At 62.6% G+C, this 25518-nt stretch overlaps 1 long non-coding RNA gene across 2 annotated transcripts in view; it reads left to right on the top strand.

Moving 5' to 3' along the window:
- LOC148139419 (uncharacterized) overlaps nucleotides 1-25518 on the top strand; it is a 52889-nt gene that overhangs the window by 12061 nt on the left and 15310 nt on the right. The window contains exons 3-5 of one of the 2 annotated variants that reach the window (XR_015753540.1): nucleotides 8577-8612; nucleotides 16309-16329; nucleotides 17904-18048. This is a non-coding gene — a long non-coding RNA (uncharacterized LOC148139419). The remainder of the gene's footprint in view (nucleotides 1-8576; nucleotides 8613-16308; nucleotides 16330-17903; nucleotides 18049-25518) is intronic. The other variant, XR_015753539.1, reaches the window with a different exon arrangement.

Raw genomic sequence — 25518 nt, 5'->3', positions numbered from 1 at the left:
GACGCTCAGTAACAGCAGTGTGTACCGTCCCCTCCCTCACCCCACCGACGCTCAGTAACAGCAGTGTGTACCATCCCCTCCCTCCCCCCCCACCGACGCTCAGTAACAGCAGTGTGTACCACCCCCTCCCTCACCCACCGACGCTCAGTAACAGCAGTGTGTACCATCCCCTCCCTCCCCCACCGACGCTCAGTAACAGCAGTGTGTACCGTCCCCTCCCTCACCCCACCGACGCTCAGTAATAGCAGTGTGTACCATCCCCTCCCTCCCCCCCCACCGACGCTCAGTAACAGCAGTGTGTACCATCCCCTCCCTCCCCCACCGACGCTCAGTAACAGCAGTGTGTACCGTCCCCTCCCTCACCCCACCGACGCTCAGTAACAGCAGTGTGTACCGTCCCCTCCCTCACCCCACCGACGCTCTGTAACAGCAGTGTGTACCATGCCCTCCCTCCCCTCACCGACACTCAGTAACAGCAGTGTGTACCATCCCCTCCCTCCCCCACCGACGCTCAGTAACAGCAGTGTGTACCATCCCCTCCCTCACCCACCGACGCTCAGTAACAGCAGTGTGTACCATCCCCTCCCTCCCCCCACCGACGCTCAGTAACAGCAGTGTGTACCATGCCCTCCCTCCCCCCATCGACGCTCAGTAACAGCAGTGTGTACCACCCCCTCCCTCCCCCACCGACGCTCAGTAACAGCAGTGTGTACCACCCCCTCCCTCCCCCACCGACGCTCAGTAACAGCAGTGTGTACCATGCCCTCCCTCCCCCACCGACCCTCAGTAACAGCAGTGTGTACCACCCCCTCCCTCCCCCACCGACGCTCAGTAACAGCAGTGTGTACCATCCCCTCCCTCCCCCCACCGACGCTCAGTAACAGCAGTGTGTACCATCACCTCCCTCCCCCACCGACCCTCAGTAACAGCAGTGTGTACCATCCCCTCCCTCCCCCCACCGACGCTCAGTAACAGCAGTGTGTACCATCACCTCCCTCCCCCACCGACGCTCAGTAACAGCAGTGTGTACCATCCCCTCCCTCCCCCACCGACGCTCAGTAACAGCAGTGTGTACCATCACCTCCCTCCCCCACCGACGCTCAGTAACAGCAGTGTGTACCATCCCCTCCCTCCCCCACCGACGCTCAGTAACAGCAGTGTGTACCATCCCCTCCCTCCCCCCCCACCGACGCTCAGTAACAGCAGTGTGTACCACCCCCTCCCTCACCCACCGACGCTCAGTAACAGCAGTGTGTACCATCCCCTCCCTCCCCCCCCACCGACGCTCAGTAACAGCAGTGTGTACCATCCCCTCCCTCCCCCACCGACGCTCAGTAACAGCAGTGTGTACCGTCCCCTCCCTCAGCCCACCGACGCTCAGTAACAGCAGTGTGTACCATCCCCTCCCTCCCCCCCCACCGACGCTCAGTAACAGCAGTGTGTACCACCCACTCCCTCACCCACCGACGCTCAGTAACAGCAGTGTGTACCATCCCCTCCCTCCCCCCCCACCGACGCTCAGTAACAGCAGTGTGTACCATGCCCTCCCTCCCACACCGACCCTCAGTAACAGCAGTGTGTACCACCCCCTCCCTCCCCCACCGACCCTCAGTAACAGCAGTGTGTACCACCCCCTCCCTCCCCCACCGACACACAGTAACAGCAGTGTGTACCATGCCCTCCCTCCCCCCACCGACACTCAGTAACAGCAGTGTGTACCATCCCCTCCCTCCCCCCATCGACGCTCAGTAACAGCAGTGTGTACCATCCCCTCCCTCCCCCCCACCGACGCTCAGTAACAGCAGTGTGTACCATGCCCTCCCTCCCCCCACCGACCCTCAGTAACAGCAGTGTGTACCATGCCCTCCCTCCCCCCACCGACACACAGTAACAGCAGTGTGTTCCATCCCCTCCCTCCCCCCCCACCGACACACAGTAACAGCAGTATGTTCCATCCCCTCCCTCCCCCCCCACCGACGCTCAGTAACAGCAGTGTGTACCATCCCCCCCCCACCCCCCCCCACTGACGCTCAGTAACAGCAGTGTGTACCATCCCCTCCCTCCCTCCACCGACACTCAGTAACAGCAGTGTGTACCACCCCCTCCCTCCCCCACCGACGCTCAGTAACAGCAGTGTGTACCATCCCCTCCCTCCCCCACCGACGCTCAGCAACAGCAGTGTGTACCATCCCCTCCCTCCCCCACCGACCCTCAGTAACAGCAGTGTGTACCATCCCCTCCCTCCCCCACCGACGCTCAGTAACAGCAGTGTGTACCATCCCCTCCCTCCCCCACCGACCCTCAGTAACAGCAGTGTGTACCATCCCCTCCCTCCCCCACCGACGCTCAGTAACAGCAGTGTGTACCATCCCCTCCCTCCCCACCGACGCTCAGTAACAGCAGTGTGTACCATCCCCTCCCTCCCCCACCGACGCTCAGTAACAGCAGTGTGTACCATGCCCTCCCTCCCCCCACCGACCCTCAGTAACAGCAGTGTGTACCACCCCCCCCTCCCCCACCGACGCTCAGTAACAGCAGTGTGTACCATGCCCTCCCTCCCCCCACCGACACTCAGTAACAGCAGTGTGTACCACCCCCTCCCTCCCCCACCGACGCTCAGTAACAGCAGTGTGTACCATCCCCTCCCTCCCCCCCCACCGATGCTCAGTAACAGCAGCGTGTACCATCCCCTCCCTCCCACCCCACCGACGCTCAGTAACAGCAGTGTGTACCATGCCCTCCCTCCCCCACCGACACTCAGTAACAGCAGTGTGTACCATCCCCTCCCTCCCCCCCCACCGATGCTCAGTAACAGCAGCGTGTACCTTCCCCTCCCTCCCCCCACCGACGCTCAGTAACAGCAGTGTGTACCATCCCCTCCCCCCACCGACGCTCAGCAACAGCAGTGTGTACCATCCCCTCCCTCCCCCACCGACGCTCAGTAACAGCAGTGTGTACCATCCCCTCCCTCCCCCCCACCGACACTCAGTAACAGCAGTGTGTACCATCCCCTCCCTCCCCCCACCGAACCTCAGTAACAGCAGTGTGTACCATCCCCTCCCTCCCCCTCCCCACCGACGCTCAGTAACAGAAGTGTGTACCATCCCCTCCCTCCCCCACCGACGCTCAGTAACAGCAGTGTGTACCATCCCCTCCCTCCCCCTCCCCACCGACCCTCAGTAACAGCAGTGTGTACCATCCCCACCCTCCCCCCACCGACACTCAGTAACAGCAGTGTGTACCATCCCCTCCCTCCCCCTCCCCACCGACGCTCAGTAACAGCAGTGTGTACCATCCCCTCCCTCCCCCTCCCCACCGACCCTCAGTAACAGCAGTGTGTACCATCCCCTCCCTCCCCCCACCGACCCTCAGTAACAGCAGCCATCCCCTCCCACCCCCCACCGACGCTCAGTAACAGCAGTGTGTACCATCCCCCCCCTACCCCCCCCACCGACGCTCAGTAACAGCAGTGTGTACCATCCCTCCCACCCCCCACCGACGCTCAGTAACAGCAGTGTGTACCATCCCCTCCCTCCCCCCACCAACGCTCAGTAAAAGCAGTGTGTACCATCCCCTCCCTCCCCCACCGACCCTCAGTAACAGCAGTGTGTACCATCCACTCCCTCCCCCGTCCGACGCTCAGTAACAGCAGTGTGTACCATCCCCTCACCCCAACGACGCTCAGCAACAGCAGTGTGTACCATCCCCTCCCTCCCCCACCGACGCTCAGTAACAGCAGTGTGTACCATCCCCTCCCTCCCCCACCGACCCTCAGTAACAGCAGTGTGTACCATCCACTCCCTCCCCCGTCCGACGCTCAGTAACAGCAGTGTGTACCATCCCCTCACCCCAACGACGCTCAGCAACAGCAGTGTGTACCATCCCCTCCCTCCCCCACCGACACTCAGTAACAGCAGTGTGTACCATCCCCTCCCTCCCCCCACCGAACCTCAGTAACAGCAGTGTGTACCATCCCCTCCCTCCCCCTCCCCACCGACCCTCAGTAACAGCAGTGTGTACCATCCCCTCCCTCCCCCCACCGACGCTCAGTAACAGCAGTGTGTACCATCCCCTCCCTCCCCCCACCGACCCTCAGTAACAGCAGTGTGTACCATCCCCTCCCTCCCCCCCACCGACGCTCAGTAACAGCAGTGTGTACCATGCCCTCCCTCCCCCCACCGACCCTCAGTAACAGCAGTGTGTACCATGCCCTCCCTCCCCCCACCGACACACAGTAACAGCAGTGTGTTCCATCCCCTCCCTCCCCCCCCACCGACACACAGAAACAGCAGTATGTTCCATCCCCTCCCTCCCCCCCCACCGACGCTCAGTAACAGCAGTGTGTACCATCCCCCCCCCACCCCCCCCCACTGACGCTCAGTAACAGCAGTGTGTACCATCCCCTCCCTCCCTCCACCGACACTCAGTAACAGCAGTGTGTACCACCCCCTCCCTCCCCCACCGACGCTCAGTAACAGCAGTGTGTACCATCCCCTCCCTCCCCCACCGACGCTCAGCAACAGCAGTGTGTACCATCCCCTCCCTCCCCCACCGACCCTCAGTAACAGCAGTGTGTACCATCCCCTCCCTCCCCCACCGAAGCTCAGTAACAGCAGTGTGTACCATCCCCTCCCTCCCCCACCGACCCTCAGTAACAGCAGTGTGTACCATCCCCTCCCTCCCCCACCGACGCTCAGTAACAGCAGTGTGTACCATCCCCTCCCTCCCCCACCGACGCTCAGTAACAGCAGTGTGTACCATCCCCTCCCTCCCCCACCGACGCTCAGTAACAGCAGTGTGTACCATGCCCTCCCTCCCCCCACCGACCCTCAGTAACAGCAGTGTGTACCACCCCCCCCTCCCCCACCGACGCTCAGTAACAGCAGTGTGTACCATGCCCTCCCTCCCCCCACCGACACTCAGTAACAGCAGTGTGTACCACCCCCTCCCTCCCCCACCGACGCTCAGTAACAGCAGTGTGTACCATCCCCTCCCTCCCCCCCCACCGATGCTCAGTAACAGCAGCGTGTACCATCCCCTCCCTCCCACCCCACCGACGCTCAGTAACAGCAGTGTGTACCATCCCCCTCCCCCCACCGACGCTCAGCAACAGCAGTGTGTACCATCCCCTCCCTCCCCCACCGACGCTCAGTAACAGCAGTGTGTACCATCCCCTCCCTCCCCCCCACCGACACTCAGTAACAGCAGTGTGTACCATCCCCTCCCTCCCCCCACCCGAACCTCAGTAACAGCAGTGTGTACCATCCCCTCCCTCCCCCTCCCCACCGACGCTCAGTAACAGCAGTGTGTACCATCCCCTCCCTCCCCCACCGACGCTCAGTAACAGCAGTGTGTACCATCCCCTCCCTCCCCCTCCCCACCGACCCTCAGTAACAGCAGTGTGTACCATCCCCACCCTCCCCCCACCGACACTCAGTAACAGCAGTGTGTACCATCCCCTCCCTCCCCCTCCCCACCGACGCTCAGTAACAGCAGTGTGTACCATCCCCTCCCTCCCCCTCCCCACCGACCCTCAGTAACAGCAGTGTGTACCATCCCCTCCCTCCCCCCACCGACCCTCAGTAACAGCAGTGTGTACCATCCCCTCCCACCCCCCACCGACGCTCAGTAACAGCAGTGTGTACCATCCCCCCCTACCCCCCCCACCGACGCTCAGTAACAGCAGTGTGTACCATCCCCTCCCACCCCCCACCGACGCTCAGTAACAGCAGTGTGTACCATCCCCTCCCTCCCCCCACCAACGCTCAGTAACAGCAGTGTGTACCATCCCCTCCCTCCCCCACCGACCCTCAGTAACAGCAGTGTGTACCATCCACTCCCTCCCCCGTCCGACGCTCAGTAACAGCAGTGTGTACCATCCCCTCACCCCAACGACGCTCAGCAACAGCAGTGTGTACCATCCCCTCCCTCCCCCACCGACGCTCAGTAACAGCAGTGTGTACCATCCCCTCCCTCCCCCACCGACCCTCAGTAACAGCAGTGTGTACCATCCACTCCCTCCCCCGTCCGACGCTCAGTAACAGCAGTGTGTACCATCCCCTCACCCCAACGACGCTCAGCAACAGCAGTGTGTACCATCCCCTCCCTCCCCCACCGACACTCAGTAACAGCAGTGTGTACCATCCCCTCCCTCCCCCCACCGAACCTCAGTAACAGCAGTGTGTACCATCCCCTCCCTCCCCCTCCCCACCGACCCTCAGTAACAGCAGTGTGTACCATCCCCTCCCTCCCCCCACCGACGCTCAGTAACAGCAGTGTGTACCATCCCCTCCCTCCCCCCACCGACCCTCAGTAACAGCAGTGTGTACCATCCCCTCCCTCCACCACCGACCCTCAGTAACAGCAGTGTGTACCATCCCCTCCCTCCCCCACCGACGCTCAGTAACAGCAGTGTGTACCATCCCCTCCCTCCCCCACCGACGCTCAGTAACAGCAGTGTGTACCATCCCCTCCCTCCCCCCACCGACCCTAAGTCACAGCAGTGTGTACCCTCCCCTCCCTCCCCCCACCGACGCTCAGTAACAGCAGTGTGTACCATCCCCTCCCTCCCCCCCCACCGACCCTCAGTAACAGCAGTGTGTACCATCCCCTCCCCCCCCCACCGACGCTCAGTAACAGCAGTGTGTACCATCCCCTCCCTCCCCCCACCGACGCTCAGTAACAGCAGTGTGTACCATCCCCTCCCTCCCCCCACCGACACTCAGTAACAGCAGTGTGTACCATCCCTTCCCTCCCCCCACCGACGCTCAGTAACAGCAGTGTGTACCATCCCCTCCCTCCCCCCACCGACACTCAGTAACAGCAGTGTGTACCATCCCCTCCCTCCCCCCCACCGACACTCAGTAACAGCAGTGTGTACCATCCCTTCCCTCCCCCCACCGACGCTCAGTAACAGCAGTGTGTACCATCCCCTCCCTCCCCCCACCGACACTCAGTAACAGCAGTGTGTACCATCCCCTCCCTCCCTCCCCCCACCGACCTTCAGTAACAGCAGTGTGTACCATCCCCTCCCTCCCCCCACCGTCCCTCAGTAACAGCAGTGTGTACCATCCCCTCCCTCCCCCCACCGTCCCTCAGTAACAGCAGTGTGTACCATCCCCTCCCTCCCCCCACCGACCTTCAGTAACAGCAGTGTGTACCATCCCCTCCCTCCCCCCACCGTCCCTCAGTAACAGCAGTGTGTACCATCCCCTCCCTCCCCCCACCGTCCCTCAGTAACAGCAGTGTGTACCATCCCCTCCCTCCCCCCACCGACCCTCAGTAACAGCAGTGTGTACCATCCCCTCCCTCCCCCCCACCGACGCTCAGTAACAGCAGTGTGTACCATCCCCTCCCTCCCCCCACCGACCCTCAGTAACAGCAGTGTGTACCATCCCCTCACTCCCCCACCGACCCTCAGTCACAGCAGTGTGTACCATCCCCTCACTCCCCCACCGACCCTCAGTCACAGCAGTGTGTACCGTCCCCTCCCTCCCCCCCACCGACCCTCAGTCACAGCAGTGTGTACCATCCCCTCCCTCCCCCCACCGACCCTCAGTAACAGCAGTGTGTACCATCCCCTCCCTCCCCCCCACCGACGCTCAGTAACAGCAGTGTGTACCATCCCCTCCCTCCCCCCACCGACCCTCAGTCACAGCAGTGTGTACCATCCCCTCCCTCCCCCCACCGACCCTCAGTAACAGCAGTGTGTACCATCCCCTCCCTGCCCCCCCCACCGACCCTCAGTCACAGCAGTGTGTACCATCCCCTCCCTCCCCCCCCACCAACCCTCAGTCACAGCAGTGTGTACCATCCCCTCCCTCCCCCCACCGACGCTCAGTAACAGCAGTGTGTACCATCCCCTCCCTCCCCCCCCACCGACCCTCAGTCACAGCAGTGTGTACCATCCCCTCCCTCCCCCCCCACCGACCCTCAGTCACAGCAGTGTGTACCATCCCCTCCCTCCACCCACCGACCCTCAGTAACAGCAGTGTGTACCATCCCCTCCCTCACCCCCACCGACGCTCAGTAACAGCAGTGTGTACCATCCCCTCCTCCTCCCCCCACCGACCCTCAGTAACAGCAGTGTGTACCATCCCCTCCCTCCCCCCACCGACCCTCAGTAACAGCAGTGTGTACCATCCCCTCCCCCCACCGACCCTCAGTAACAGCAGTGTGTACCATCCCCTCCCTCCCCCCCCACCGACCCTCAGTCACAGCAGTGTGTACCATCCCCTCCCTCCCCCCCCACCGACCCTCAGTCACAGCAGTGTGTACCATCCCCTCCCTCCCCCCCACCGACCCTCAGTAACAGCAGTGTGTACCATCCCCTCCCTCCCCCCCCACCGACCCTCAGTCACAGCAGTGTGTACCATCCCCTCCCTCCCCCCCCACCGTCCCACAGTAACAGCAGTGTGTACCATCCCCTCCCTCCCCCCCCACCGTCCCACAGTAACAGCAGTGTGTACCAGCTACAACAACGCTAATGGTGTTACATGAGAGTTATTGACTCTGTCTGTCTCAGACTGATCCCAGTGAAATGTTAAATCGATGCTTTCTTTTCACCTCTTTTGCAGTTAAACCCACAACCGTGCCACCAGTGACGTCAGGAGGTAAGAATGTGTTTGTACACATTCATAATGTTAGCCCATCCCCATGTGTAACGGCCTCCCCACGAATGGTCTCCTACATTGTACCGAACTCTGCATTTATTACCCCGTCCCTAGTTGCCCCCCTTGAGAAGGTGGGGGTGAGCTGCCTCCTTGAGCCGCTGCAGTCCATGTGCTGTAGGGTAGACCCACAATGTCCCTGAGGGAGGGAATCCCAGGATTCTGACCCAGGAAGGAACGGCCGATAGATTTCCAAGTCGGGATGGTGAGGGGCTGGGAGGGGAACATGGAGTGGGGGGGGGGGGGTGTTCCCATTTACCTGCTGCCCCTTCTCCTTCTAGATGGAAGAGGTTTGGAAGGTGCTGCCTGAGGGTCTTTGGTGAGCTTCTGCAGTGGGTCTTGTAGCTGGTACACACTGGGGGGGGGGGGGGGGGGGGGGGGGTAGGGAGGGGATGGTACACACTGCTGTTACTGAGGGTCAGTGGGTGGGGGGAGGGGATGGTACACACTGCTGTTACTGAGGGTCGGTGGGTGGGGGGAGGGGATGGTACACACTGCTGTTACTGAGGGTCGGTGGGGGGAGGGAGGGGATGGTACACACTGCTGTTACTGAGGGTCGGTGGGGGGAGTGAGGGGATGGTACACACTGCTGTTACTGAGGGTCGGTGGGGGGAGTGAGGGGATGGTACACACTGCTGTTACTGAGGGTCAGTGGGTGGGGGGAGGGGATGGTACACACTGCTGTTACTGAGGGTCAGTGGGTGGGGGGAGGGGATGGTACACACTGCTGTTACTGAGGGTCGGTGGGTGGGGGGAGGGGATGGTACACACTGCTGTTACTGAGGGTCGGTGGGGGGAGGGAGGGAATGGTACACACTGCTGTTACTGAGGGTCGGTGGGGGGGAGGGAGGGGATGGTACACACTGCTGTTACTGAGCGTCGGTGGGGAGGGGGAGGGAGGGGACGGTACACACTGCTATTACTGAGCGTCGGTGGGGGGAGGGAGGGAATGGTACACACTGCTGTTACTGAGGTTCGGTGGGGGGGAGGGAGGGGATGGTACACACTGCTGTTACTGAGGGTCGGTGGGGGAGGGAGGGGATGGTACACACTGCTGTTACTGAGGGTCGGTGGGGGGGGGAGGGGATGGTACACACTGCTGTTACTGAGCGTCGGTGGGGGGGGAGGGAGGGGATGGTACACACTGCTGTTACTGAGGGTCGGTGGGGGGAGGGAGGGGACGGTACACACTGCTGTTACTGAGCGTCGGTGGGGGGAGGGAGGGGATGGTACACACTGCTGTTACTGAGCGTCTGTGGGGGAGGGAGGGGACGGTACACACTGCTGTTACTGAGCGTCGGTGGGGGGAGGGAGGGGATGGTACACACTGCTGTTACTGAGCGTCTGTGGGGGAGGGAGGGGACGGTACACACTGCTGTTACTGAGCGTCGGTGGGGGGAGGGAGGGGACGGTACACACTGCTGTTACTGAGGGTCGGTGGGGGGGAGGGAGGGGACGGTACACACTGCTGTTACTGAGCGTCGGTGGGGGGGAGGGAGGGGACGGTACACACTGCTGTTACTGAGGGTCAGTGGGTGGGGGGAGGGGATGGTACACACTGCTGTTACTGAGGGTCGGTGGGGGGAGCGAGGGGACGGTACACACTGCTGTTACTGAGGGTCGGTGGGGGGAGGGAGGGGACGGTACACACTGCTGTTACTGAGGGTCGGTGGGGGGAGGGAGGGGATGGTACACACTGCTGTTACTGAGGGTCGGTGGGTGGGGGGAGGGGATGGTACACACTGCTGTTACTGAGGGTCGGTGGGTGGGGGGAGGGGATGGTACACACTGCTGTTACTGAGGGTCGGTGGGGGAGGGAGGGGATGGTACACACTGCTGTTACTGAGGGTCGGTGGGGGGAGGGAGGGGACGGTACACACTGCTGTTACTGAGGGTCGGTGGGGGAGGGAGGGGACGGTACACACTGCTGTTACTGAGCGTCGGTGGGGGGAGGGAGGGAGTGGACGGTACACACTGCTGTTACTGAGCGTCGGTGGGGGGAGGGAGGGGATGGTACACACTGCTGTTACTGAGGGTCGGTGGGGGAGGGAGGGGACGGTACACACTGCTGTTACTGAGCGTCGGTGGGGGGAGGGAGGGGACGGTACACACTGCTGTTACTGAGCGTCGGGGGGGGAGGGAGGGAGGGGCTGGTACACACTGCTGTTACTGAGGGTCGGTGGGGGGGTGGGAGGGAATGGTACACACTGCTGTTACTGAGCGTCGGTGGGGGGAGGGAGGGGACGGTACACACTGCTATTACTGAGCGTCGGTGGGGGGAGGGAGGGGACGGTACACACTGCTGTTACTGAGCGTCGGGGGGGGAGGGAGGGAGGGGCTGGTACACACTGCTGTTACTGAGCGTCGGTGGGGGGAGGGAGGGGACGGTACACACTGCTATTACTGAGCGTCGGTGGGGGGAGGGAGGGGACGGTACACACTGCTGTTACTGAGCGTCGGTGGGGGGGAGGGAGGGAATGGTACACACTGCTGTTACTGAGCGTCGGTGGGGGGAGGGAGGGGACGGTACACACTGCTATTACTGAGCGTCGGTGGGGGGAGGGAGGGAATGGTACACACTGCTGTTACTGAGGGTCGGTGGGGGGGAGGGAGGGGATGGTACACACTGCTGTTACTGAGGGTCGGTGGGGGAGGGAGGGGATGGTACACACTGCTGTTACTGAGGGTCGGTGGGGGGGGGAGGGGATGGTACACACTGCTGTTACTGAGCGTCGGTGGGGGGGGAGGGAGGGGATGGTACACACTGCTGTTACTGAGGATCGGTGGGGGGGGAGGGGACGGTACACACTGCTGTTACTGAGCGTCGGTGGGGGGAGGGAGGGGATGGTACACACTGCTGTTACTGAGCGTCTGTGGGGGAGGGAGGGGACGGTACACACTGCTGTTACTGAGCGTCGGTGGGGGGAGGGAGGGGATGGTACACACTGCTGTTACTGAGCGTCTGTGGGGGAGGGAGGGGACGGTACACACTGCTGTTACTGAGCGTCGGTGGGGGGAGGGAGGGGACGGTACACACTGCTGTTACTGAGGGTCGGTGGGGGGGAGGGAGGGGACGGTACACACTGCTGTTACTGAGCGTCGGTGGGGGGCGGGAGGGGACGGTACACACTGCTGTTACTGAGCGTCGGTGGGGGGAGGGGGGGGACGGTACACACTGCTGTTACTGAGGGTCGGTGGGGGGAGGGAGGGGACGGTACACACTGCTGTTACTGAGGGTCGGTGGGGGAGGGAGGGGACGGTACACACTGCTGTTACTGAGGGTCGGTGGGGGGAGGGAGGGGACGGTACACACTGCTGTTACTGAGGGTCGGTGGGGGGAGGGAGGGGATGGTACACACTGCTGTTACTGAGCGTCGGTGGGGGGAGGGAGGGGACGGTACACACTGCTGTTACTGAGGGTCGGTGGGGGAGGGAGGGGACGGTACACACTGCTGTTACTGAGGGTCGGTGGGGGGAGGGAGGGGACGGTACACACTGCTGTTACTGAGCGTCGGTGGGGGGAGGGAGGGAGTGGACGGTACACACTGCTGTTACTGAGCGTCGGTGGGGGGAGGGAGGGGATGGTACACACTGCTGTTACTGAGGGTCGGTGGGGGAGGGAGGGGACGGTACACACTGCTGTTACTGAGCGTCGGTGGGGGGAGGGAGGGGACGGTACACACTGCTGTTCCTGAGCGTCGGGGGGGGAGGGAGGGAGGGGCTGGTACACACTGCTGTTACTGAGGGTCGGTGGGGGGGTGGGAGGGGATGGTACACACTGCTGTTACTGAGCGTCGGTGGGGGAGGGAGGGGATGGTACACACTGCTGTTACTGAGGGTCGGTGGGGGGAGGGAGGGGACGGTACACACTGCTGTTACTGAGGGTCGGTGGGGGGGAGGGAGGGGACGGTACACACTGCTGTTACTGAGGGTCGGTGGGGGGAGGGAGGGGACGGTACACACTGCTGTTACTGAGCGTCGGGGGGGGAGGGAGGGGACGGTACACACTGCTGTTACTGAGCGTCGGGGGGGGAGGGAGGGAGGGGCTGGTACACACTGCTGTTACTGAGCGTCGGTGGGGGGAGGGAGGGGACGGTACACACTGCTATTACTGAGCGTCGGTGGGGGGAGGGAGGGGACGGTACACACTGCTGTTACTGAGCGTCGGTGGGGGGGAGGGAGGGAATGGTACACACTGCTGTTACTGAGCGTCGGTGGGGGGAGGGAGGGGACGGTACACACTGCTGTTACTGAGGGTCGGTGGGGGAGGGAGGGGACGGTACACACTGCTGTTACTGAGGGTCGGTGGGGGGAGGGAGGGGACGGTACACACTGCTGTTACTGAGGGTCGGTGGGGGGAGGGAGGGGACGGTACACACTGCTGTTACTGAGGGTCGGTGGGGGGGAGGGAGGGGACGGTACACGCTGCTGTTACTGAGCGTCGGTGGGGGGGAGGGAGGGGACGGTACACGCTGTCGTTACTGAGCGTCGGTGGGGGGAAGGGAGGGGATGGTACACACTGCTGTTACTGAGTGTCGGTGGGGGGAGGGGATGGTACACACTGCTGTTACTGAGCGTCGGTGGGGGGAGGGAGGGGACGGTACACACTGCTGTTACTGAGCGTCGGTGGGGGGAGGGAGGGGACGGTACACACTGCTGTTACTGAGCGTCGGTGGGGGGAGGGGGGGGACGGTACACACTGCTGTTACTGAGGGTCGGTGGGGGGAGGGAGGGGACGGTACACACTGCTGTTACTGAGGGTCGGTGGGGGGAGGGAGGGGACGGTACACACTGCTGTTACTGAGGGTCGGTGGGGGGAGGGGACGGTACACACTGCTGTTACTGAGCGTCGGTGGGGGGAGGGGGGGGACGGTACACACTGCTGTTACTGAGCGCGGTGGGGGGAGGGGGGGGACGGTACACACTGCTGTTACTGAGGGTCGGTGGGGGGAGGGGACGGTACACACTGCTGTTACTGAGGGTCGGTGGGGGGAGGGGACGGTACACACTGCTGTTACTGAGGGTCGGTGGGGGGGGAGGGAGGGGACGGTACACACTGCTGTTACTGAGCGTCGGTGGGGGGAGGGGGGGGACGGTACACACTGCTGTTACTGAGGGTCGGTGGGGGGAGGGAGGGGACGGTACACACTGCTGTTACTGAGCGTCGGTGGGGGGGGAGGGAGGGGACGGTACACACTGCTGTTACTGAGGGTCGGTGGGGGGAGGGAGGGGACGGTACACACTGCTGTTACTGAGGGTCGGTGGGGGAGGGAGGGGACGGTACACACTGCTGTTACTGAGCGTCGGTGGGGGGAGGGAGGGGACGGTACACACTGCTGTTACTGAGCGTCGGTGGGGGGAGGGAGGGGACGGTACACACTGCTGTTACTGAGGGTCGGTGGGGGAGGGAGGGGACGGTACACACTGCTGTTACTGAGCGTCGGTGGGGGGAGGGAGGGGACGGTACACACTGCTGTTACTGAGGGTCGGTGGGGGGGAGGGAGGGGACGGTACACGCTGCTGTTACTGAGCGTCGGTGGGGGGAAGGGAGGGGATGGTACACACTGCTGTTACTGAGTGTCGGTGGGGGTAGGTAGGGTCTGTTTGTGGGTGTGGGGGCTGCTTTGTCCCTGGATGGCGTCGAGCTTCTTGTGTGGTGTTAGAGCTGCCCCCTTTGAGTATTCTATAGCACTCCCCAGGCCCTACCACCGACTGTGTTAGTCCTGCCCTGGTTTGTTTTACCAAAACGCGACACCTCGCATTTATCTGAATTAAACTCCATTCTGCCGTTCCTCAGCCCACTGGCCTGGTCGATCAGGATCTCTCTGTATTCCCAGGGACCCTTCTTCCCTGTCCACCACACCACCAATCCACAAACACACTAACCATATCTCCCAAATTCCCAAACGAATCTTTTATCCAAATGTCGAATAACAGTGGGCCCAGCACCGATACCTGTGGCTCATCGCTGGTCACAGGCCTCTAGTCTGAAACACAACCCTCCCCCCACCCCCCACCCTCTGTCTTCGATGGTCAAGCTAACTTTGTATCCAGTTGGCTGGCTCTTTCTGCATCCCGTGAGGTTTAACCTGACTCGACAACCCACCATGCGGTACCTGATCCAAGGCCTTACTGAAGTCCATGTAGACAACGTCTCCCGCACTGGATCGACTTCCTTGGTCAACCTTTCAAAACACAAGGTATTTCCCACACACAAGGACATGCTGTCCCAAATGAGTCCTTGCTTCCCCAAATGCCTGGGGATCCTGTCGGTCAGAATCCCCTCGAACAACTTACCCATCGTGGACATAAGGCTCCCCGCTCTGTAGTTCCCAGGCACCCGTTTGGATATAATGAGTAGGTAGGGGGTGTAAAACTAGAGGGTGTAGGTTTAAGGGCGAGATACAAAAGCGTCCGGGGGCAGTGTTTTTCACACAGACTATCAGAGATCGTGGGGGAGGCTGGTACCATTTTGTCATGGAGGCAATATTTCGAGATGGACATGGATGTGATAGGAATGCAGGGGAATTCACCCAACACAGGCAAATGGGACGAGATTTATTGTGTAAATGGGCCAGTATGGATAGGTTAGGCTGAAGGGCCCAAGGGCATTCTGTTCACTTCCATGAGTTTATTCCCCCTCACCCTCCTGAAGTGTGCCTTGTCGATGGTGGGACAGGATTCAGGGAGTAGTCGGGAGGGGAGTTACTCGCTGCACGATTCCCAGCCTCTGACCTGCTCTTGGAGCCACAGACTTTGTTGTGGAGGACAATGAGATAGTGTAGAGGGAGCTTTACACTGTATCTAACCCCCTGCTGTCCCTGTCCCTGGGAGTGTTTGATGGGGGGACAGTGTAGAGGGAGCTTTACTCTGTATCAAACCCCGTGCTGTCCCGGTCCTGAAAGTGTGTGATGGAGGGACAGTATAGAGGGAGCTTTACTCTGTATCTAACCCCGTGCTGTCCCTGTCCTGGGAGTGTTTGATGGGGGGACAGTGTAGAGGGAGCTTTACTCTGTATCGAACCCTGTGCTGTCCCTGTCCCTGGGAGTGTTTGATGGGAGGATTGATTAGCAGTGTAGAGGGAGCTTTACTCTGTATCTAACCCCTGCTGTCCCTGTCCCTGGGAGTGTGTGATGGGGGGACAGTGTAGAGGGAGCTTTACACTGTATCTAACCCCCTGCTGTCCCTGTCCCTGGGAGTGTTTGATGGGGGAACAGTGTAGAGGGAGCTTTACTCTGTATCTAACCCCGTGCTGTCCCTATCCTGGGAGTGTTTGATGGGGGGACAGTGTAGAGGGAGCTTTACTCTGGATCTAACCCCGTGCTGTTCCTGTCCTGGGAGTGTTTGATGGGGGGACAGTGTAGAGGGAGCTTTACTCTGTATCTAACCCCATGCTGGCCCTGTCCCTGGGAGTGTTTGATGGGGGGACTGATTAGCAGTGTAGAGGGAGCTTGTGCATCATGGTCAGGGACAGTCAGTCCTGTCTGTGCTTGACTGTGTGGGGAGGATCTGTTCCTTCCTGCTCTCCCTCACCACGATGCCCTCCCATCCCAGTCTGGGAGCATGCTCGTGACTGTGCTGTATTGTCCAAGCCTCTGTCCTCCTATAACCCTCTGCTCTCTTCCTTCCTGCTGCCCAGTGGACTCTGTAAGAAAGAGAGGTGAGTGAGCTGACTGAACTTAAACAGGGCCCTGACCAAACACGTTGGGCCCATTGGGTCCCACACTATATTCTCTGTTCATCCCCAGCCTCCTCCTCTCCCTCCCTCATCCCTCCCACCACTGACCCATTTCCAAGCCTAACTGTGTCGAGCTGCCCCCTCTCTGGGCTGCACTCCCGCGCCCTGCCCAGGATCGCTCCCCCGATTGGAATGCTCGGCGGCCATTTTCCAAAATGGCGGCCCCTAGCCACTGAGCGTGGCCATTGACCGTGAGAGCGAGGAGGCTCCCGACGGACTGAGCGTGTGCAGGGGGAGGCCTGAGGCCTGGCGCTGGAGGGAACCGGTTTTGTGCAGGCCGGGCGATGAGATTAGTCCCGGTCAGTACGGAGTCTCCCCTTCATGATAGGAGGCCAGCAGCATCCGGGAGATGGTGCACGTGCCAGCCCTCCCCACAGCTCAGGGGTCAGCCCGAGTGGGATCGCGCTGCACATTGGCTCAAAGCACAGAAATTAGGCCATTCGGCCCATTGAGTCTGCTCGGCCATTCAATCCTGGCTGGCGCATTTCTCAACCCCAACCTCCCGCTTTCTCCCTGTGACCCCCTTCACAACTAAGAGCCTCTCTATCTCCGTGTTAAATAGACTCAGTGACCCGGCCCCCACAGCCTTCTGTGGGAGTGAATCCCACAGATTCCCCACCCTCTGGCTGAAGAAGTCTCTCCTTATCTCTGTTCTAAAGGGTCTTCCCTTTACTCTGAGGCTCTGCCCTCGGGTCCTAGTCTCTCCGACCGATGGAAACATCTTCCCAACATCCACTCTGTCCAGGCCATATTGTAAGTTTCAATCAGATCCCCCTCCCCATCCTTCTAAACTCCATCGAGTATAGACCCAGAGCCCTCAAACATTCCTCACGCGTTAAGCTTTCCATTCCTGGGACCATTCTCATGAACCTCCTCTGGGCCCACTCCAAGGGCCAGTCCATCCTTCCTGAGATATGGGGCCCAAAGCTGCACACAATACTCAATCATATCATATTCTATCTCTCTCTCTTGCTCTCTCTCTCTTTCTCTCCCCCCACCCTCTCTCTCTCTCTCTCTCTCTCCCCCTCTCTCCCTCTCTCTTTGCCCCCTATTCTCTCTCCCTCTCCTCCTCTCTCTCGCTCTCTCTCTCTCTCTCCTTCTCTTCCCCCTCTCTCTCCCCCCTCTCTCTCTCTCCCTCTCTCTCTCCAGACTGAACTCCATCGGCCATGTTTCAGCCCCCATTGACCCACTGAATCGAGATCCTTAACAATCTGAGGTAACCTTCCTCACTGTCCACTGTCGTTGCCCAACATTGGTGTCATCTGCAAGTGTGCCGACCTGGCCTCCAGTATTCTCGTCCGAATCGTTGACAAACCCTCCTGAGAATGCTGTCTCTGCCCCGTCTCTCATGCCTCTGTGTCCTTGGTATAACATGGAGGGCGGGCCTGTCCATTATCTGTGTTCTCTCCGTCCCATCACTCATCTGTGGTCATCAAAGGTCACCCAATCTCTGACACATCTTCTCTCTCTCCCTCTCTCCCTCCGTGTCTCTGCAGGGGGCCGTGGGTCTCACGGCAGTGGGGGAGCTGCCATAATCGCGGTGGTGGTCTGCATCCTCCTGCTCCTGCTGGTGGTCGCCATCATGTACTGCCTGCACAGGAAGGGCAAGCTCACGTGCGGAAAGTCAGAGAAAAAGGACACGTGAGTACACAGAGAGCGGTCAGATCGGGTGAGAGGGGGCGTGGGGGGTGCGAGGGAGCCGGGATTGGGCTTGTGGGGTAGGACCCAGGTATCTGGGAACGTCAATCGGCTTGGTGGCCATTTTGGATCGGACTTCTTGAAGAAAACATTCACTTGTATGGGCGAGGATCGCCAGAAACCTCAACGGGGTGGGGAGAGAATGAGGTCAAAAGGAGAAATGGGACCGATATAGGTCTGTGAGCCAAAAGGGCGGGAAAAATACTGTGAACGCTACGGAGCATGTTCATTCAGAGTTTCTTTGCTGCAGGTCTGATGGACAAGGGTGAAGGGTCATAGAGTGGTGTGATAGTGGGGATAGTCAATATAAGGGAGCACCGCACTGTCAGAGGGTCAATGCTGAGGGAGTGGGTACTGTTGGAAGGTCAGTGCTGAGGGAGTGCCGCACTGTCAGAGAGTCAGTGCTGAGGGAGTGCCGCACTGTCGGAGGGTCAGTGCTGAGGGAGTGCGCACTGTCGGAGGGTCAGTGCTGAGGGAGTGCCGCACTGTCGGAGGGTCACTGCTGAGGGAGTGGGCACTGTCGGAGGGTTAGTGCTGACGGAGTGGGCACTGTCGGAAGGTCAGTGCTGAGGGAGTGGGCACTGTCGGAGGGCCAGTTCTGAGGGAGTGGGCACTGTCAGAGGGTCAGTGCTGAGGAAGTGGGCACTGTCAGAGGGTCAGTGCTGAGTGGAGTGGGCACTGTGGGAGGGCCAGTGCTGAGGGAGTGGGCACTGTCGGAGGGTCAGTGCTGAGGGAGTGGGCACTGTCGGAGGGTCAGTGCTGAGTGGAGTGGGCACTGTGGGAGGGCCAGTGCTGAGGGAGTGGGCACTGTGGGAGGGTCAGTGCTGAGGGTGTGGGCACTGTCGGAGGGCCAGTGCTGAGGGAGTGGGCACTGTCGGAGGGTCAGTGCTGAGGGAGTGGGCACTGTCGGAGGGTCAGTGCTGAGTGGAGTGGGCACTGTGGGAGGGCCAGTGCTGAGGGAGTGGGCACTGTCGGAGGGTCAGTGCTGAGGGAGTGGGCACTGTCGGAGGGTCAGTGCTGAGGGAGTGGGCACTGTCGGAGGGTCAGTGCTGAGGGAGTGGGCACTGTCGGAGGGTCAGTGCTGAGCGGAGTGGGCACTGTGGGAGGGCCAGTGCTGAGGGAATGGGCACTGTGGGAGGGTCAGTGCCTGGGTAATAGTGCACAGCAGGAACATGGACTGTGGGGTGATGTGACAGAGGAGAGCATGCTTTTCGATATTAGAGAGAGAACGCGGGGATGGGAGAGTAGGAATGAAGGAGAGAGAGAGAGAGAGAAAGCAGGGTCGGGGAGAGATGAGGAGGGCAGAGAGTAAACAGTGATGGCAGGAAGAGGGGCTGGGGGATTGAGGAAATCAGGGCTGGAGGAGGCTGGGAATTCTTTCTCCCAGGGAGAGAGGAGAGTGCCATAACCCCGGAACAGCTGTGGCGTAGGCAGAGAGCTGACGGTGAGGAGACTGATGGGGAACAAAGGGGACAGGGGAGGGGGTTACTCGGATCAGAGAGCGGGGAGGTTGATGCAGAAGGGAGCGCCCCTGAGACCATCAGGCTAATGAGTCCATATGGAGCGAGGGGCTCAGTGGGGGACACAGTGAAGGACACAGTGAGGGGCTCAGTGAGGGGCTCAGCGAGGGGCTCAGCGAGGGGCTCAGCGAGGGGCTCAGTGAGGGACACAGTGAAGGACACAGCGAGGGGTTCAGCGAGGGGCTCAGCGAGGGGCTCAGCGAGGGACACAGCGAGGGGCTCAGTGAGGGGCTCAGTGAGGGGCTCAGCGAGGGACTCAGCGAGGGGCTCAGCGAGGGACTCAACGAGGGGCTCAGTGAGGGACATAGTGAGGGACATAGTGAGGGGCTCAGTGAGGGGTCAGCGAGGGACATAGCGAGGGGCTCAGCGAGGGACACAGTGAGGGACACAGCGAGGGGCTCAGCGAGGGGCTCAGCGAGGGACACAGCGAGGGGCTCAGCGAGGGGCTCAGCGAGGGACACAGCGAGGGGCTCAGCGAGGGGCTCAGCGAGGGACACAGCGAGGGGCTCAGCGAGGGACATAGTGAGGGACACTGAGGGGCTCAGTGAGGGACACAGTGAAGGACAAAGTGAGGGGCTCAGCGAGGGACTCAGCAAGGGGCTCAGCGAGGGACACAGTGAGGGACACAGTGAGGGACACAGTGAGGGACACAGTGAGGGACACAGTGAGGGGCTCAGCGAGGGACACAGTGAAGGACACAGCGAGGGGCTCAGCGAGGGACACAGCGAGGGACTCAGCGAGGGGCTCAGTGAGGGACACAGTGAGGGGCTCAGTGAGGGACACAGTGAAGGACAAAGTGAGGGGCTCAGCGAGGGACTCAGCAAGGGGCTCAGCGAGGGACACAGTGAGGGACACAGTGAGGGGCTCAGTGAGGGACTCAGCAAGGGGCACAGTGAGGGACACAGTGAAGGACACAGTGAAGGACACAGTGAGGGACACAGTGAGGGGCTCAGTGAGGGACTCAGCAAGGGGCTCAGCGAGGGACATAGCGAGGGGCTCAGCGAGGGGCTCAGTGAGGGACACAGCGAGGGGCTCAGCGAGGGACACAGCGAGGGACACAGCGAGGGACACAGCGAGGGGCTCAGCGAGGGGCTCAGTGAGGGGGTCAGCGAGGGTCTCAGCGAGGGACATAGCGAGGGGCTCAGCGAGGGACTCAGCGAGGGACTCAGCGAGGGGCTCAGCGAGGGACATAGCGAGGGGCTCAGCGAGGGACATAGCGAGGGGCTCAGCGAGGGACTCAGCGAGGGACTCAGCGAGGGACTCAGCGAGGGGCTCAGCGAGGGACATAGCGAAGGGCTCAGCGAGGGGCTCAGTGAGGGGCTCAGTGAGGGGCTCAGCGAGGGACACAGCGAGGGGCTCAGCGAGGGACACAGCGAGGGACACAGCGAGGGACACAGCGAGGGGCTCAGCGAGGAGCTCAGCGAGGGGCATAGCGAGGGGCTCAGCGAGGGGCTCAGCGAGGGACACAGCGAGGGGCTCAGCGAGGGACTCAGCGACGGGCTCAGCGAGGGACTCAGCGGGCTCAGCGAGGGACTCAGCGAGGGACTCAGCGAGGGACTCAGTGAGGGACACAGCGAGGGGCTCAGCGAGGGACTCAGCGAGGGACTCAGCGAGGGACACAGTGAGGGACACAGCGAGGGACACAGTGAGGGACACAGTGAGGGGCTCAGCGAGGGGCTCAGCGAGGGGCTCAGCGAGGGACTCAGTGAGGGACTCAGCGAGGGGCTCAGTGAGGGACACAGCGAGGGACTCAGCGAGGGACACGGCGAGGGACATGGCGAGGGACACACCGGGGGGGGTCAGCGAGGGGCTCAGCGAGGGGCTCAGTGAGGGACACAGCGAGGGGCTCAGCGAGGGGCTCAGCGAGGGGCTCAGTGAGGGACTCAGTGAGGGACACAGTGAGGGGCTCAGCGAGGGGCTCAGCGAGGGGCTCAGCGAGGGACACAGTGAGGGACACAGCGAGGGGCTCAGCGAGGGGCTCAGCGAGGGGCTCAGTGAGGGACACAGCGAGGGACTCAGCGAGGGGCTCAGCGAGGGACACGGCGAGGGACACGGCGAGGGACATGGCGAGGGACACAGCGGGGGGGTCAGCGAGGGGCTCAGCGAGGGGCTCAGTGAGGGACACAGCGAGGGGCTCAGCGAGGGGCTCAGCGAGGGGCTCAGCGAGGGGCTCAGTGAGGGACACAGCGAGGGGCTCAGCGAGGGACTCAGTGAGGGGCTCAGCGAGGGGCTCAGCGAGGGACTCAGCGAGGGACACAGCGAGGGACACAGCGAGGGGCTCAGTGAGGGACACAGCGAGGGACACGGCGAGGGACATGGCGAGGGACACAGCGGGGGGGGTCAGCGAGGGACTCAGCGAGGGGCTCAGCGAGGGACACAGCGAGGGGCTCAGTGAGGGGCTCAGCGAGGGACACGGCGAGGGACATGGCGAGGGACACAGCGGGGGGGGGTCAGCGAGGGGCTCAGCGAGGGGCTCAGCGAGGGGCTCAGCGAGGGACACAGCGAGGGGCTCAGCGAGGGGCTCAGCGAGGGGCTCAGTGAGGGACTCAGTGAGGGGCTCAGTGAGGGGCTCAGTGAGGGGCTCAGTGAGGGGCTCAGCGAGGGGCTCAGCGAGGGACACAGTGAGGGACACTGAGGGACACAGTGAGGGACACAGCGAGGGGCTCAGCGAGGGGCTCAGCGAGGGGCTCAGCGAGGGACTCAACGAGGGGCTCAGTGAGGGACATAGTGAGGGACATAGTGAGGGGCTCAGCGAGGGACATAGCGAGGGACACAGCGAGGGACACAGCGAGGGGCTCAGCGATGGGCTCAGCGAGGGACACAGCGAGGGGCTCAGCGAGGGGCTCAGCGAGGGACACAGCGAGGGGCTCAGCGAGGGGCACAGCGAGGGGCTCAGCGAGGGACACAGCGAGGGGCTCAGCGAGGGGCACAGCGAGGGACACAGCGAGGGGCTCAGCGAGGGACACAGCGAGGGGCTCAGCGAGGGACATAGTGAGGGACACTGAGGGGCTCAGTGAGGGACACAGTGAAGGACAAAGTGAGGGGCTCAGCGAGGGACTCAGCGAGGGACACAGTGAGGGACACAGTGAGGGACACAGTGAGGGACACAGTGAGGGGCTCAGCGAGGGACACAGCGAAGGACACAGCGAGGGGCTCAGCGAGGGACACAGCGAGGGGCTCAGCGAGGGGCTCAGCGAGGGACACAGCGAGGGACACAGCGAGGGGCTCAGCGAGGGACACAGCGAGGGGCTCAGCGAGGGACACAGCGAGGGACACAGCGAGGGACACAGCGAGGGACTCAGCGAGGGACTCAGCGAGGGACACAGCGAAGGACACAGCGAGGGGCTCAGCGAGGGACACAGCGAGGGGCTCAGCGAGGGGCACAGCGAGGGACACAGCGAGGGGCTCAGCGAGGGACACAGCGAGGGGCTCAGCGAGGGGCTCAGCGAGGGACTCAGCGAGGGACACAGCGAGGGACTCAGCGAGGGACACAGCGAGGGACTCAGCGAGGGGCTCTGCGAGGGACTCAGTGAGGGACACAGCGAGGGGCTCAGCGAGGGACACAGCGAGGGGCTCAGCGAGGGGCTCAGCGAGGGACACAGCGAGGGACACAGCGAGGGGCTCAGCGAGGGACACAGCGAGGGGCTCAGCGAGGGACATAGTGAGGGACACTGAGGGGCTCAGTGAGGGACACAGTGAAGGACAAAGTGAGGGGCTCAGCGAGGGGCTCAGCGAGGGACACAGTGAGGGACACAGTGAGGGACACAGTGAGGGACACAGTGAGGGGCTCAGCGAGGGACACAGTGAAGGACACAGCGAGGGGCTCAGCGAGGGACACAGCGAGGGACTCAGCGAGGGGCTCAGTGAGGGACACAGTGAGGGGCTCAGTGAGGGACACAGTGAGGGACACAGTGAGGGACTCAGCAAGGGGCACAGTGAGGGACACAGTGAAGGACACAGTGAAGGACACAGTGAGGGACACAGTGAGGGGCTCAGTGAGGGACTCAGCAAGGGGCTCAGCGAGGGACATAGCGAGGGGCTCAGCGAGGGGCTCAGTGAGGGACACAGCGAGGGGCTCAGCGAGGGACACAGCGAGGGGCTCAGCGAGGGGCTCAGTGAGGGGGTCAGCGAGGGGCTCAGCGAGGGGCTCAGCGAGGGACATAGCGAGGGGCTCAGCGAGGGACTCAGCGAGGGACTCAGTGAGGGGCTCAGCGAGGGACATAGCGAGGGGCTCAGCGAGGGACATAGCGAGGGGCTCAGCGAGGGACTCAGCGAGGGACTCAGTGAGGGGCTCAGCGAGGGACATAGCGAAGGGCTCAGCGAGGGGCTCAGTGAGGGGCTCAGCGAGGGACACAGCGAGGGGCTCAGCGAGGGACACAGCGAGGGGCTCAGCGAGGGACACAGCGAGGGACTCAGCGAGGGACTCAGTGAGGGACTCAGCGAGGGACTCAGCGAGGGACTCAGTGAGGGACTCAGTGAGGGGCTCAGCGAGGGACATAGCGAAGGGCTCAGCGAGGGGCTCAGTGAGGGGCTCAGCGAGGGGCTCAGCGAGGGACACAGCGAGGGGCTCAGTGAGGGACACAGCGAGGGACTCAGCGAGGGACTCAGCGAGGGGCTCAGCGAGGGGCTCAGCGAGGGGCTCAGCGAGGGGCATAGCGAGGGGCTCAGCGAGGGGCTCTGCGAGGGACACAGCGAGGGACACAGCGAGGGGCTCAGCGAGGGACTCAGCGACGGGCTCAGCGAGGGACTCAGCGACGGGCTCAGCGAGGGACTCAGCGAGGGACTCAGCGAGGGACTCAGCGAGGGGCTCAGTGAGGGACTCAGCGAGGGACTCAGCGAGGGACACAGCGAGGGACTCAGCGAGGGACTCAGCGAGGGACTCAGCGAGGGGCTCAGCGAGGGGCTCAGCGAGGGACACAGTGAGGGACACAGCGAGGGACACAGCGAGGGGCTCAGCGAGGGGCTCAGCGAGGGACTCAGCGAGGGGCTCATTGAGGGACACAGCGAGGGACTCAGCGAGGGACTCAGCGAGGGGCTCAGTGAGGAACACAGTGAGGGGCTCAGCGAGGGGCTCAGCGAGGGGCTCAGTGAGGGGCTCAGTGAGGGACTCAGTGAGGGACACAGTGAGGGACACAGCGAGGGACACGGCGAGGGACATGGCGAGGGACACAGCGGGGGGGGTCAGCGAGGGGCTCAGCGAGGGGCTCAGTGAGGGGCACAGCGAGGGGCTCAGCGAGGGGCTCAGTGAGGGACTCAGTGAGGGACACAGTGAGGGGCTCAGCGAGGGGCTCAGCGAGGGGCTCAGTGAGGGACACAGTGAGGGGCTCAGCGAGGGACACAGCGAGGGGCTCAGCGAGGGGCTCAGCGAGGGACTCAGCGAGGGGCTCAGCGAGGGACACAGCGAGGGACTCAGCGAGGGGCTCAGCGAGGGACACAGCGACGGGCTCAGTGAGGGACACAGTGAGGGACACGGCGAGGGACACGGCGAGGGACATGGCGAGGGACACAGCGGGGGGGGTCAGCGAGGGGCTCAGCGAGGGGCTCAGTGAGGGACACAGCGAGGGGCTCAGCGAGGGGCTCAGTGAGGGACTCAGTGAGGGACTCAGCGAGGGGCTCAGCGAGGGGCTCAGCGAGGGGCTCAGCGAGGGACACAGTGAGGGACACAGTGAGGGACACTGAGGGGCTCAGTGAGGGACACAGTGAGGAACACAGTGAGGGGCTCAGCGAGGGACTCAGCGAGGGGCTCAGCGAGGGGCTCAGCGAGGGACTCAGCGAGGGGCTCAGCGAGGGGCTCAGCGAGGGACACAGCGAGGGACACAGCGAGGGGCTCAGCGAGGGGCTCAGCGAGGGGCTCAGCGAGGGGCTCGGCGAGGGGCTAAGCGAGGGGCTCGGC

The sequence above is a fragment of the Chiloscyllium plagiosum genome, unplaced genomic scaffold, assembly GCF_037043375.1.
Source record: "Chiloscyllium plagiosum isolate Xiang-an unplaced genomic scaffold, Cpla_swu_hap1 HiC_scaffold_38, whole genome shotgun sequence".
In the NCBI taxonomy this organism is placed as follows: domain Eukaryota; kingdom Metazoa; phylum Chordata; class Chondrichthyes; order Orectolobiformes; family Hemiscylliidae; genus Chiloscyllium; species Chiloscyllium plagiosum.
The sequence above is the reverse complement of the archived record's forward strand: the minus strand, read 5'-3'. Positions and strand labels throughout refer to the sequence as shown.